The sequence below is a fragment of the Dasypus novemcinctus genome, chromosome 17 (genome assembly GCF_030445035.2).
Source record: "Dasypus novemcinctus isolate mDasNov1 chromosome 17, mDasNov1.1.hap2, whole genome shotgun sequence".
NCBI classification, from domain to species: domain Eukaryota; kingdom Metazoa; phylum Chordata; class Mammalia; order Cingulata; family Dasypodidae; genus Dasypus; species Dasypus novemcinctus.
Window position 1 is genome coordinate 55,958,948 of NC_080689.1, and position 14,386 is coordinate 55,973,333.

The following is a 14,386-nucleotide window of genomic DNA, read 5'->3' on the forward strand; positions in this document are numbered from 1 at the left end:
ACTCAACAAAAACCCAATCCTGAAGGCAAATGGAAATGTGCTTTTTATTCAAGTGGAGAGATGATATCTCCGTTAGAGGAATTCTGAGAGATTTTGAAAGCATATGTGGAATCTGTAAATTTATTCAAATATTAAATTTCTTGAGCTGGTGTTATTCAGAAAATAGTTCTGAGAGCCATTAATCTGTGTGGTATGAGAAAAATTTAGTGGCAGATGGATGGGAGAGGAAAGCATATTATTATTATTATTTAAGATATATTTTTTATTTATTTCTCTCCCCTCCCCCTCCCAGTTGTCTGTTCTCTGTGTCTCTTTTGCTGTGTGTTCTTCTTTTTGTCAGCTTCTGTTGTCAGTGGCATGGGAATCTGTGTTTCTTTTTGTTGCGTCATCTTTGCTGCATCAACTCTCCGTGTGTGTGGCACCATTCCTGGGCAGGTCTCCTTACAGTGTGCACTCCTTGAGCGTGGGACTCCCCTATGCAGGGACACCCCTGCGTGGTACAGCACTCTTTGCGCACATCAGCATTGCACAGGGGCCAGCTCTACATGGGTCAAGGAGGCCTGGGGTTTGAACTGCAGACCTCCCATGTGGTAGACGGACGCCCTATCCACTGGGTCAAGTCCGCTTCCCAGCATATTATTGTATTTTATAAATCTAAGAAATCTTTGATTGTAAAATGCATCTTTATTTTATGTACTACTAAGGAAGGAAAAACACTTTTACTTAAACTATGTCATGTCATTTTGTAGCATGGAATGCATTTACTGGGCAGTCTTTTTGAACTCATTCACTGAAATATATCTGGTGGGTTTCACACCATTAAAATTCTAATATTGAACCTCAAATCATTGCAAGTTTGGCAATGGGAGTCTCTTCCAATTGTGTTCTGACTCATTTGATACGTACTTATTAATCTTTGAGAGGTTTCTTGTCTTTTAGTATAACAAGAAATTCTGACTTCATTTTCTGAATTTCCTGCCGATTCCTGGAATAAGCTACTTCTCCAAAATGCATTGGCTTCTTTTAGTGGGAAATGGTATTATAAGACTATAATCTGGGTTCTAGGGACACTCATTGGTACTGGATTGTTCATTTTTTGTTGGTCTTTTCATTTAACAGATTGAGAATTTATTATTATTAATGCTACCACTAATATTACTACATTACTATTGTTCCCTTCTCTTTCAAAACAAACAAATTTAGCAAAAAATATGTATTTGTACATAGCAATAAGACATGACAACAAAGCCAATAGATTTCCTGTATGTGTAATATGGAGTAAAGGTAATATATCTCAGGAGTTCCTACTGATATTTCCACTTCAAGACTAGTAGGATTCTAATTAACCTCTTCCCACATTTCATTTCTTTCTTCACATTTCCTTCTTCTCTGAGAAAAGTGGTTATTAAGGATATAGAGAGTCAAAGAATCAGAAAATCCCATAATTACTCAGTTTCTTTATTTACAATATACATACCATAGTCTTAGAATGCCAATACTAATATTACTATCACAAATTGTGATTACTTATTTATTTATTGTTTTGTATTTGCTATCCCCATTCTACTCTTATTTAAAAAAATGGTTCTATTTTATCTGTCTTTGTCAGGTAATATAGCTATGTATTCCATTATCTCTTTTTATTTTATTATCTTTTTTTAAAAGATACATAGATCACACAAAATATTACATTAAAAAATATAAGAGGTTCCCTTATACCCCACTTAGCATACCCCCCACTTCTCCCACATTGACAACATCTTTCATTAGTGTGGTACATTCATTGCATTTGTTGTGTACATTTTGGAGCATTGCTACACAGCATGGATAATAGTTTATGTTGTAGTTTACACTCTCTCCCAGTCCATTCAGTGGGTTATGGCAGGATATATAAGATCCTGTATCTGTTCCTGCAATATCGTTGAGGACAACTCCAAGTCCTGAAAATGCCCCAATATCACACCTCTTTTTCCCTCTCCCTGCCTTTGGCAACTCCCATGTCCACTGTCTCCACATCAATCATATAATTTCTTTCATTGCTAGAGTCACAATAATTCTATAGTAGAATGCCAGGTAGTCCACTCTAATCCATATTTTATTCCTTCATCCTGAGGACCCTGGGATGGTGATGTCCACTCCACCTCTAAACTGAGAGGGAGCTTAGATCCTACATGACTGATGGATAGAATTTTCCTACTTGCAGCTGTAGACTCTCTCAGTTCCCTGATATGGTGGTTGACTATCCTCACCTCCCTGTTAGCTGGCCACTCTCTAAGCCAAACTCAGCAAGTAAATGCATTACTTTCTCCCCAGCATGGGACATGACTCCCAGGGATGAGCCTCCCTGGTGCTGAGGGATTACTACCAAGCACCAGCTGGTGATGCAACTAGAAAAAGACCTTGAATAAAAGGGGGAAATGGTAAAGACAAATGAGTTTATATGGCTAAGAGACTTCAAAGTGAATCAGAAGGTCATCAGAGGGGTCATGCTTACGCACATCTCAGCAGGATCTCAGAGACAGCCAAAGTAGATACAACACCAGATAGTGATGCTCCTGAGGGCTATGAAGACACCCAGGAGCTACAGTCATGACAGATGGCTCTGGAATTCAGTGCCTTTCCAGTGGGCCTTACTTTGGAATTTGTGCTCCTGAGTGTGATGGAGTTGGACTCAGATGTTACCTCTCTACACATGCCTCTTCTGTCACTTTTACTGAACGTGTGGTTGGCACTGGGGTTGGTGTATACTTAGGAATTGAATCTCTGGACTGCCTATGTGCCAGTTGGGCCCTGAGCCTCGGGAGAGTTGCAACACCTATTATCTCTTTTTAAACCTCCTTTAGTCTTATTCTCTAATTAACTATACAGTTAGTGCTTATCAGCAAACATAGTAATTTTGGTTGTTTGATGCTTATTATCTAGTATATATTTCAGGAAAGGGTCCTGGTAACAATAGTCCCTGAGTTATTATTCATTTGTCTATGCTTTTATACTGGAAAGTAAATTTTGCTGAATATGAAATCCTTGGTTCATGGTTTCCTTTCTTAGGTACTTAAAAAAATTCTCTATTTTTTTCTGGCATAGAGCATTACTGTTGAATAGGCTGATGATAACACAATTTATTGTACCTTATTAGTCAAATACTCTTTTTGTCTAGATGCACATCAACTTTTTTTTCTTTTTTGTTTAAGTCAAATGATATTACTAGAATATGTCTTGATGTCATTCTGAGTCATTCTGGGTTTACACTAGAGGTTCAATACTGAATTTCACATATTGTTTTTTGAGACATACTTTTCAGGAAAATTTTCTTGAATTTTTAATATATTGAGTTTTTAGTATTTCTTTTGTTCTCTTGCTTTACTTTTCTTCTTCAGGGACTTCTGTTATTTGTATGTTATATATTCCTTATCTATCTTCAATAATTGCAATTTTCTCATTTTATCTAGATTTTTAAAACTTTCTTCCTTTTAGCTTGCTTTTCTTAAAGAATTATTCTTTAGTTTAGTCTTCATGATTTTTTAAAAAATAATTCTAATTCTTTTTTGACTTCTGTCACTTCATTTCTGAGTTTTTGTTATTTTGGTTTATGTTTTTCTTTCATGATTTATATAATTTCCTTAATGTTTTATAACCAATTCTGGAATAGTAAGTTACAGTTTTGATCTATTAACTTGTCTTTCTGGCATGATTTTATTTTTTGTATGAATAATATTCTCTTCCTTATTCTCTTTTATCTTATAATAATTTTGTATGGGATTTCTTATATTTCTGTGAATCATTTTACATATTGTATTTTGAGTTTTGTGGGAATACTTTGTTACCTAGTTTTGTAGGATGAATTATGTACTCTCTAAAACACATGTTCTTAATCTTAAACTGCATTCCTGTGGGTGTGAAGCCACTGTAAATATGGTCTTTTGAAGATAAGCCAGCTCTCAACCACTGAACCACACTGGCTTCCCTGAGTTGGTGTTTTGTTTGTTTTGCTTGCTTGTTTTTGTTTTCTCAGGAGGCACCAAAACTGAGCCCGAGACCTCCCATGTGAAAGGTGGGTGCTCAATGGCTTGAGCCACATCCACTCCCCAAAGATGTTATTTTAATTAAGGTGTGGCCCAACTGAATGACAGTGGGCCTCAATCTGATTATTAGAGTCCTTTATAAACAGAAGAAATTTAGTCATAGAGAAGGCCACAGAGAGAAACTGGAAGTCAGCAGGAACCTGGAAGATAAAGGAGAGGACATTGCCATGTAATAGAAAAATAAAGGAACTCAAGGTTTGCCAGCCAGCCAGAATACTACTGACTTCAGAAGGAAGCAAGCCCTCCAGACTCTAAAACTGTGACAATACATTCCTGTTACTTATGCCACCCCACTGTGTGGTATTTATCATAGCAGCCTGAAAATTAAGCCCAGAATCCCCTGGACTACCATTTTTAAAGGCGTTACTATAAAAGTCTTACAGAACAGTGACCTGCAGAAGATTTGTTTGAGAAATTTTCTCCTAACCTATTAGGTGTATTATTAAACTGTTTTTGGGATATTCTACTCAGTGCTTGAAGTAAAAAGGTTATCTCCATTCTTGCCCTTCACTCCTACCCCCTACTTCAAGCTGGGACACAATAGTGTTATTGGTTTGGATCCACATCTGGCTTTCTCCTCTTTGGAACTGGGACGGAAGGGGGAGGTGTAGTGGGAAGTTGGGGATGGATTGGATGGAGGGAAGCTTGAAGTTGACTTTTGCCTATTATCAAAAGGAATAATTATCACTCATTATGTTGCGTGAAATAAGCCAGACACAAAAGGACAAAAAATTGTATGGTCTCAATGATATGAAGTAAATATAATGAGTAGATTTATGGAATTAGACTATGGAGTATAGGTTGGTGGGAGACAGAATGTGGGTTGAGAAGGGGGAGCTGATGCTGGATGTATGTAGAATGTTTAATAAGGTTGATTGTAAATATGTGGTTATGGATGGAGTTGATGGTAGCACATTATAACGAGTGTAACAAACCGTTGATTTATGGATGTGATTTTGGCTGAAACAAGTAGTCTAGGGAGGTTAATGTTAGTTGGAGGACAGCTGGAGGATAATAGGGACTGTGTAACAGCGATTTTGACAGTAGATGAGGGTTGTGGGAAATAATATAAATACGGGAATGTTTTTCTACTACAGGGTGTTAAGAATATGGTGATACATGGGAAAAATGTAAGTACTGTAACTCATAGATTATAGTTAACAGTACTATTTTTGTAGGAAAAGCAAGAAGGTACAATATTAATGCTAAAGGTAAATAATATGGCGTTTGGTTTCATGAGATATGCATATAATTAAGCATTTTTTTCTCTTCTTCATTAACAAAGAGACCTTGATTATGTTATTTAACTAATCTGTCTTCATCTGTGTATCTTTCTGAACCCTGGGGGAATAATTGAGTTTGGTTTTGAGACTAGATGAGGTAAAAGTGCCTGAACAGAACATTTATGGAATAATGCTTCCGTATATTGTTGATCTGCCTTTTGTCTATTTTATTTTTTGAATTTTACATAAAGTTTAAATTAAAAAAAGGAAGTCAGACTAATTGAATAATACAGTGGGAAGGAAGGAGCATTGTCCTCCTCTTTCTTCAAAAGTCTGTGCTGTTTCTCCATACAACTCCACTCCCTCCAGGTGTTTTAATAACCTGTCCTGCCTTTGGACTTTCCTGCTGCTTTGAATTTTAAGCTAGCACGGGCTACATTTCTAGCCCCAAATACCTATTTGTCATTAGTCTTCTTTTATCTGTTCTTATACACATATTCATGCTTATATCAAATAAATGCAAAGTTACCTCTTTACCTGAGACTTCTAATAAACATTTTAGCTGCTTGAGGCAAAGGCTAGTTGCTACTTCCTTTTTTTACTGCTTCAGGACCTAGTACACAGCATTCCACAAATTACTAGGTAATAAATGATGCTGATTGATGGGCTTTACAGGTAAATATGCATCAGTTTCTAGACAATAAAGGGAAATTTTTTCTCTTTCCTGAAATTTCATCTATAGGACTCAACAGAAATCATGATTTTGAAATGAGTGAAGTATTTGAATTGAGAAACAAGGTGCATTTGATTTTTCAAAAAGCGTATGTGTGTGTGATAGTAGTGTCGATATAATAAAACATGGGCATCCAGGAAGATTGGGAAGCATATCTAAGACTCAAGGACTAAGCTGTATTTCTTTTCCAGAGCAGGGATCAGCAAACTATCGCTCTTGGGCCAAATAGACTCCTGTTTTTATAAAATAATGTTCTGGTGAAACACAGTCATTCATTTGTTTACATAGACATATGGCTGTTTTCGTGCTAAAACAGCAGAATTGAGTCACTGAGACAGAGACCTTGTAGCCTGCAAAGCCTAAAATATTTACTATCTGGGTCTTTATAGGAAAATTTTGCTTATTTCTGCCCTAGAGCAAGGACATGTTTAGTGCTAGTGCTGGAGGGAGTTTTCACTGTTGGGAGTTTACTGCTTCTTCCCTCTACCTGCTGGCTACTTTCAATGCCAAGGGGAGATTATAGTGATACTTCATGGACCTTAGTCTTCTCATTTCACTCCTGGTCCGCAGTTCAAACCCTGGGCCTCCTTGACCCGTGTGGAGCTGGCCCATGCGCAGTGCTGATGCACGCAAGGAGTGCCGTGCCATGCAGGGTGTCCTTCGCATAGGGGAGCCCCACACACAAGGAGTGCACCCTGCAAGGAGTGCGCCCCGTAAGGAGAGCCGCCCAGTGTGAAAGAAAGAGTAGCCTGCCCAAGAATGGCCCTGCACACACGGAGAGCTGACACAAAAAGATGATGCAACAAAAAGAAACACAGGTTCCCGGTGCTGCTGATAAGAATAGAAGCGGTCTTAGAGCAACACACAGCGAATGGACACAGAGAACAGACAACTGGGGGAGGGGGGGTTGAGAAATAAGTTAAAAAAAATAAATCTTAAAAAAAAAAAAGCTAAGTATTTAGTAAAAGAAAGAAGAAGGAAGGGGGAAGGATGACTTTCACAGCAGGGATACCCACTCCTCAAGTTCCCTAGAAATTGGAATGTGAAGGTGATGCTAGAATAAGAGCATATTTTCCTTTCCTGGGGAAACAGATTTCCTGGTATATCACTGCTCATATCCTTTGTACATGTGTCTCATTAAGGGCTATATTGCTCTAAAATGAGCTTTTGAATGAGATAATGGTACTGGATAAAGATTTAGTTGATATTGCAACAGTTTGATTGGAATATCATAGTAAGAGGAAGCAAGGAAAAGACCAAATGTGCTTATATTAGATATGATTTAGTAAAAATGGAAAGTTCAGGCATTTCTGGCATATAGAGAACATTTATAGATTTTGACTTTTCACATTTATCTTTTCAAGTTCCCAGTTACAACATTTTCTCTTCTTGGTCCCTTAAAAATAATGAATAATTTTGTTCTGTACCCACAGCTTGAGGTTTTTTGGTATATGTTAATTCAGAAGATAAAATTTCCTTTGAAAATGTTCACTTTAGAATGCAGATTAGAAATGAAAAGATTACTAGCTAAAATTCTAAAATTACCAATATTTTTGGGTTTACATCATTAAATTGTTTTGAGTACCTTTGAAAGTCTGGATATGGTAGCCATCTATTCAGAATGTCAGCTCCAGAGTTGGGTTTTGATATAATGAGTCTCTCCATCTGCCCATACATTTTCATCTGCACAAAAGGTGTATTTTAGTAAGCATTACAAGCCAACCTGTTTGAAAAGTCATGCTTGCCTTCCATCTTGGGAGGATTAAACTTCAGGGGACTTTTAAAAAGCTCAATTTCAAATTCCTTTCAAAATACAGGGTATTCTTAGTGTTGTCCTTTAATTTTTAATTTTTTTCATTTATAGGTGTTTGGTAGGATATTTCCTCATTTCCGCTATTTTAGGTGTGGGTATTGCCCTAACCATTGAAATGTGAGAGGAAGTTTTGAGTGTCACTTCTTGGAAGCTTTAAGAACCTGCATGTAAATGATCACTGCCATTACCTCTTTTCCTCAGCAACACTGCATATAGTGGGGACTCTGCAAATCTGGGTCCCAGAACTGAGCCTTAGGTCAATCTGCACAAGATTTGTATGTAACAAGAGCAAGAAATAAATGTTAGTGTTTTAAGTCACTGTGATATGGAGTTTCTTTTGTTACTGCAGCATGATCTAGCCCTTCATGACTGATTCAGAATCTCTAGGATGGCTTCTTAACTGCTTTTTAAAATTGTTTGAATTCTCCATAGTGAGAGTGGGTTCTATTGGCAAGCAGTCAACTATTTTCCAAAGAGACTTGCATGTTTGCCACAGTGATTGAGTCTGTGATTTTATGTCAGTATTCCTCTGGGATATAAGACGCACTCTGCATTTTCTGCTCACTTTGTGTTGTTGTTATTGTTGTTCCCTATTTATTTTATTCCCAAGGAAGAAAGCATTTGAAGATATACTTTAGAAATTGAATATGTGAAAGGCAGTCCAGCTCTGAGTCTGCATCCCTTGGAGAAAGCAAGCCCAAGAAGGATTTGAATGGTATTAAGCCTGGGGGAAATGCAACTAGAGAGTAACAAGCTATTAGCAAACTGGGTTGCTTTCAGCATAACATAACAGGATAATATAAATATGGATTAGTGCTCCAGCCCAAGTTTTTATTGCACGAGGTACAGTGGATGTGAGTGGAAGAGTAGCTGAGACAAAGATTTAGCCAGAAAAAAACACATTTTGTGTGTGTGTCAGACCACTTAATCCATTTCTGGACTCAATTTAAGCCCAGGCATTATAATTGTTAACAATTTATCACCTTTTAAAACTCAGCATGACTAAGGCTCTTCCAACACTTTTGCAAATCATACTTTAACCATTTTAGTTGCAGTAGCCTTAGACAGATATTTTTCCTTTCTCTTTTGTTCAGTGGGGGAATAAACCTCTTCCATAGGTCTTCTGTTAGGCCTAGACATCTCCTGACCTTTGAGAAGGCAGCTGCCAGAGGAAAGAAGTCACTTAAACCGGTCAACACACGTTTGTGCCTGCAAAGGGCAAAGAAATGTTCTTTGCCTATTGTTCCATCTGTAGTCACATGCACATATTAGAAGCCATAATAAAATATTGCTGCATTATCTCCAAAGCATGGAGCTCTGATAAGATAAAAGCTTTTTTTCCCAGAGAGATTAGTTAGTGAAGAGCTTGGGAGATTGGAAAGGAAGGAAATACATTAACCCCATGGTTCTGATAGAAATGGCCTCTTCTGTTATGAAGAAAATGCATGTGTTAAACATGTGTGACTCACAAAATCATACGAGGCCAGTTACCTTCTCACTTCACTTATCTCAGTTTATAGAATTAGTAAGTGGTAAAATGCTACAGATTGCTCCCAATGGGAAGTGGCCCATGAAAGACATACAATGAATTAGATTTTTAAAAAAGAGTCAGAATAAGAGAAGTTATTAGATGAGTGGCAACTCATATAAAACCCCAGCATCCAAAGTGTTCCTTGTGAAATCCATACACTAGTCTCTTCTTGTCATATCCTGGAATGAAGCTATCATTTCTGGCTTGTCTTTATTAAGTTTTTCAAATATAAGAATATATGTAACATACATGTAAGTAATGAGGCAGAATAATAAAAAGAACAGCTGTGAATATACCACCCAATTTTAGAACCATACGTTCCATGCCCCTGCATCCCTCCCCAGTCTGGGGATGAATTTTGCATTTAACGTTGCTTGCTTTATTAAAAACTCAATCACACACACACACACACTCTTTCTCTCTCTCTCTCATACACCACGTACACACACACACATACATCTCATACACACACATACATATATTCCATACATGGCATCCCTTATGTTGCTTGATTTTTAGTTTTTTGAGCTTTATAAAATGATATGCCTTGTGTAGTCTGCATGGACTTGCTATTTTTATCCATTATTCTATTTCTAAGATTCAACCATGTTGTTTTGTGAGTTCTAGTCTATTTATTTTTCCTGCTCCATAATTTTCCATTTTGTGACCAAAGTACAGCTTCTTCATCTGTTTTCCTGTTGATGGTCATTTGAGTTGTTTGCAGGTTTTTGCTGCTGTGAAGAGAATAACTGTTAATATTCTTTCTCGGGAAACGGACTTGGCCCAGTGGTTAGGGCATCCGTCTACCACATGGGAGGTCCGCGGTTCAAACCCCGGGCCTCCTTGACCCGTGTGGAGCTGGCCCACACGCAGTGCTGATACGCGCAAGAAGTGCCGTGCCACGCGGGGTGTCCCCCGCGTAGGGGAGCCCCATGCGCAAGGAGTGCGCCCCATAAGGAGAGCCGCCCAGCGCGAAGAAAGTGCAGCCTGCCCAGGAATGGTGCTGCCCATACTTCCCGTGCCACTGACGACAACCGAAGCGGACAAAGAAACAAGACGCAGCAAATAGACACAGAGAACAGACAACCGGGGGAGGGGGGAAATTTAAATAAATAAATAAATCTTAAAAAATATATATATATATTCTTTCTCAAGTCTCCTGGGTTGGGAGGACAAAAATTTCTCTAGAGTACTACTGTGGGTTATAGTTTACTTGAATATTTAACTTACAACATAATGACACATTTGTTTCCAAAGTGGTTGTACCATTTTGTTTTCCTACCAACAGTATACGTGAAAAAATTTCTCATAGATTGACATCTTTCAACCCTTGATAAGACTTCTTAATTTATGCCAATCAGTGTATAAAATGGGATTTGCATCTCCATGATTAATAATCAGTTTGGGCAACTTTGTAAATATTTATTAGCAATTTGTGTCATCTTGGTTTTTGTTTTTTTTTTAACTAGCAAGCTAACTACCTATTCAGCTATCATTAGAAGGAGAAGAACGGTCAGTTAATTATAGTCTTTTCTAATTAAGCCCAACTGGTAGATGACAGATGACCAGAAACTGAGATGAGTACAGTAGTTTCTCTTTGTGAAAGCAGAACAGTGCACTAGACTGTAACTTTGTAATAATTTGTACATAATAAGCACCAATGACATGTATATATAAATAGTGATACATGATATTAGGAGATTTCCTGTATGCCCACATAGTGGGCAAGCAACAGAAATCCACTTTAGCTACCTTAAGCCAAAAGGGAATATTCTTAGCAGTTCTGGTCACAATAACCCAAAACTGGAAAATCTGAACTGTCCATCAACAGAAGAATGGAAGAGGCAGTTGCTAGAGGACATGGCACCTTGAGTGATGGCCCCACCAAGACTATGCATGGTTGGGGAGGAGGTGATTACTCAAAAGGAAATCTGGCTGTTGTTATCAAAAGAGATGTGATATTGGGGCATTTTCAGGACTTGGAGTTGTCCTCAATGATATTGCAGGGACAGATGCAGGACATTATATATTCTGCCATAATCCACTGAATGGACTGGGAGAGAGTGTAAACTACAATGTAAACTACAATCCATGCTGTGTAGCAATGCTCCAAAATATACTCATCAAATGCAATGAATGTACCAAACTAATGGAAGACGTTATTGATGTGGGAGGACTGGTGGTTGTGGGAGTGGGGTATAAGGGAACCTCTTATATTTTTTAATATAACATTTTGTGTGATCTATGTATCTTTAACAAAAAAGAAAGAAAAAAAGAAAGAAAGCGGTCCTGCCTGCTGGGTAGAAAAACAACAGATTCCAAATATTATAACTCACTAGACTATTTCTTTGGTAGAAAGACTTGAGAGGAATAGTTGGTTTCCCAAGAAGACCAATAGGAATTTGAGTGTTAAAAAAACATTTTTAACATAATCCATCCTGAAAAAATATTTTTGAATTACTTATCTAACTACACTGATGTTCCTTTTGGCTGAAATTTTCTAGTCTAAACTAATAACTAAGATAAATTAACTTGTGCTAGGAGGTGAGGATGATAATGACTTGGTTCAGTGAAGGAGTGAGCCTCAACTCCAGTGCCAGCTCTGACTCATTGGTATTGGTGGTCTGTGTGTTCACAAGAACATTCATACCCCATCCTAGTTAATTGTGAACTACTGGGAGAGGACCACCCACCAAAATGTTAGGGGTTGCTCTCATAATCCAGGGGAAGGGTTGGCTGCTAGGATTTCTTTGGGACTGAGGCTGGTACCAATTTTAGATAAAATAGAAATCCTAAATCTGGGCAAATTTAATGTAGATTGTCTCATTTCCTGCCAGGACACAAGGAGCCTGGGAAGTATTAATAGGAGGGGTTAAGTTTCTGAACTCCAAATTACTTACACAGATAACAATAAGAGGTAAGGGCAGCACCGTTTGAAACCCAAAGGAGGTGAGATGTAATGAGATTCATTTTGCTCTAAATTTTATGTTTAGAAGGAGACATTATCTTATGAACACAGGTGACAAAAATAATTCAGATACATGAGTAATAATGTATTTTAAATATGAATAGTTTCAATAATGATGATGATAGCAAACATTTATTTTCTTCTCTGTCTTGTCAAGTGCATTATGTGTCTTAATTTCTGACCCTCATAATAACCTCAGTAGGTTTCTTATTGCTATTTTACAGGTAAAAACTTGAAGTTCAGATCAGATAAAAGCTCATATAAGGTAGTAAGTGATATTGCTAGGATGATGTCACTTTGAAATTAGAATTATATATAAAATGAATTTTAGTGCATATTTGACTTTCTCCTGCAAAGAGAGATACAGAAGTTGGTAATAAACAGTATTTTATAACTATCCTGGGAATTTCTGTGCAGGATTACATCAATATACTCTGATGGTAATTATATATGAGACAAGATCAGAACACTTTTTATTTATGTTTAGATCTGTTGTGATCTCTAAAGTCTTGAGTAAGGAGAAAATATGACTTAATTGGCTAGTAGCATCATAACAAAGTTATATTACAACTCTTTTTTTTTTTCACTTAGGCAGAACGCCTTGGTTTAATAAAATATTAATCCTTTCATATAGGCGACAGTTTCAGAAGGTTCAATAGAGCCATGATACTTAAAGTATATATATATATGTATATATGTATATGTGTATATATATAAAATTTGTTGGCCAAGGACACTCCCATCTGAGTCAAGAGGCCTGTGTTGTACTGCTTCTGTGGTATATACACCCTGGATTGGAACTCAGTGTTTGTGCAGCCATTATCTTTCAGCTCTTGCTCTAATCAGCAGTTGTGCACAGCTTGATCTCTCCTTTAATTTAGCATTTATCTTCTTTCTTGGCTGCTGGCTGCCTTCAGAAAGGAATGAGCATTCTCAGTGAATAAATGTAACCAACTCCTCAACCCTCACCCTCTTCCCACCCCAGCAATCATTAGTCAGAACATCTGTTCACCCTGCGTTTAGAATATGCTGAAGCTCACACTAGGATTTTGGTTAGAATCTTTTCAATATCAATTATTTACTTGACTGAAAGCTCCTTAAAAGGAAGAACTGTGTCCTATAATCAGCTGTATCTCTGAACCTGAGCATAAGGCCTGGTACCTATTAGGGCCAAAGAAATATTTGTTCAGTTTCATCAAATATTTATGTCTGAAGTATTAATTCAAATACGTTGGTAGAAGAGGGGAACCAGAGCCACATTTTGTGAGACAGATTTATGTTATGATATTTCCTTCATTGGAGAAGAATCACATTAATGACCTTATTCTTATTGCACCATGCTTCTTACACAATTGTCTTAATTCTGAGAGGTACTAGTGAGAGTTTGTCTCTGGAGCCAAACAGACTTGGGACTGAATTCCAGCTCTGCTGCTATCTGACTTGGAACCCTTGAGCAAGTGATAAAATAATCTTCAGTATTCTCATCTGTAAAATGGGGGTAAATAACAGCAATTGCCTTAGTGTAATAATATTAGTAAAGTACATATAGTAAATACTCTGTGAATGATAGCTATAATGATTACTATTTTTGACCCAATAGCAGAATTGATATTTCTACTATAGTAAACGAATAGCCAACATTTCCATTCAACTTCAAAGATAAGAATTTTGAAGAATTGAAAATAGTTATTTAGAACAAATGATTGTATGCTTTATTTTTATATCCAACTATAGACATTAAATGATGGTTGTAGAAGCATTATTATTTTGTAGCATGAAATGAACCTTTTATCCTAGCAACTGACTTCAAATACTTTTTAAATTGGCCCTAAAAGGTGAATTTCCACACCAGTTTTTCTCTGTGAGTTTTTTATTCAGTACCAGATCTTGCGGTGTGTATCAGTCAGTTATTGCTGTGTAACAAACCATCCCAAACATAAAGCACCTTAAAATAAATCATTTATTCTTACACAATTGTGGGTTGTCTTGGAATTGGCTAATACAGGCTGGATTTAGCTGGGATGTTCTATTTCCAG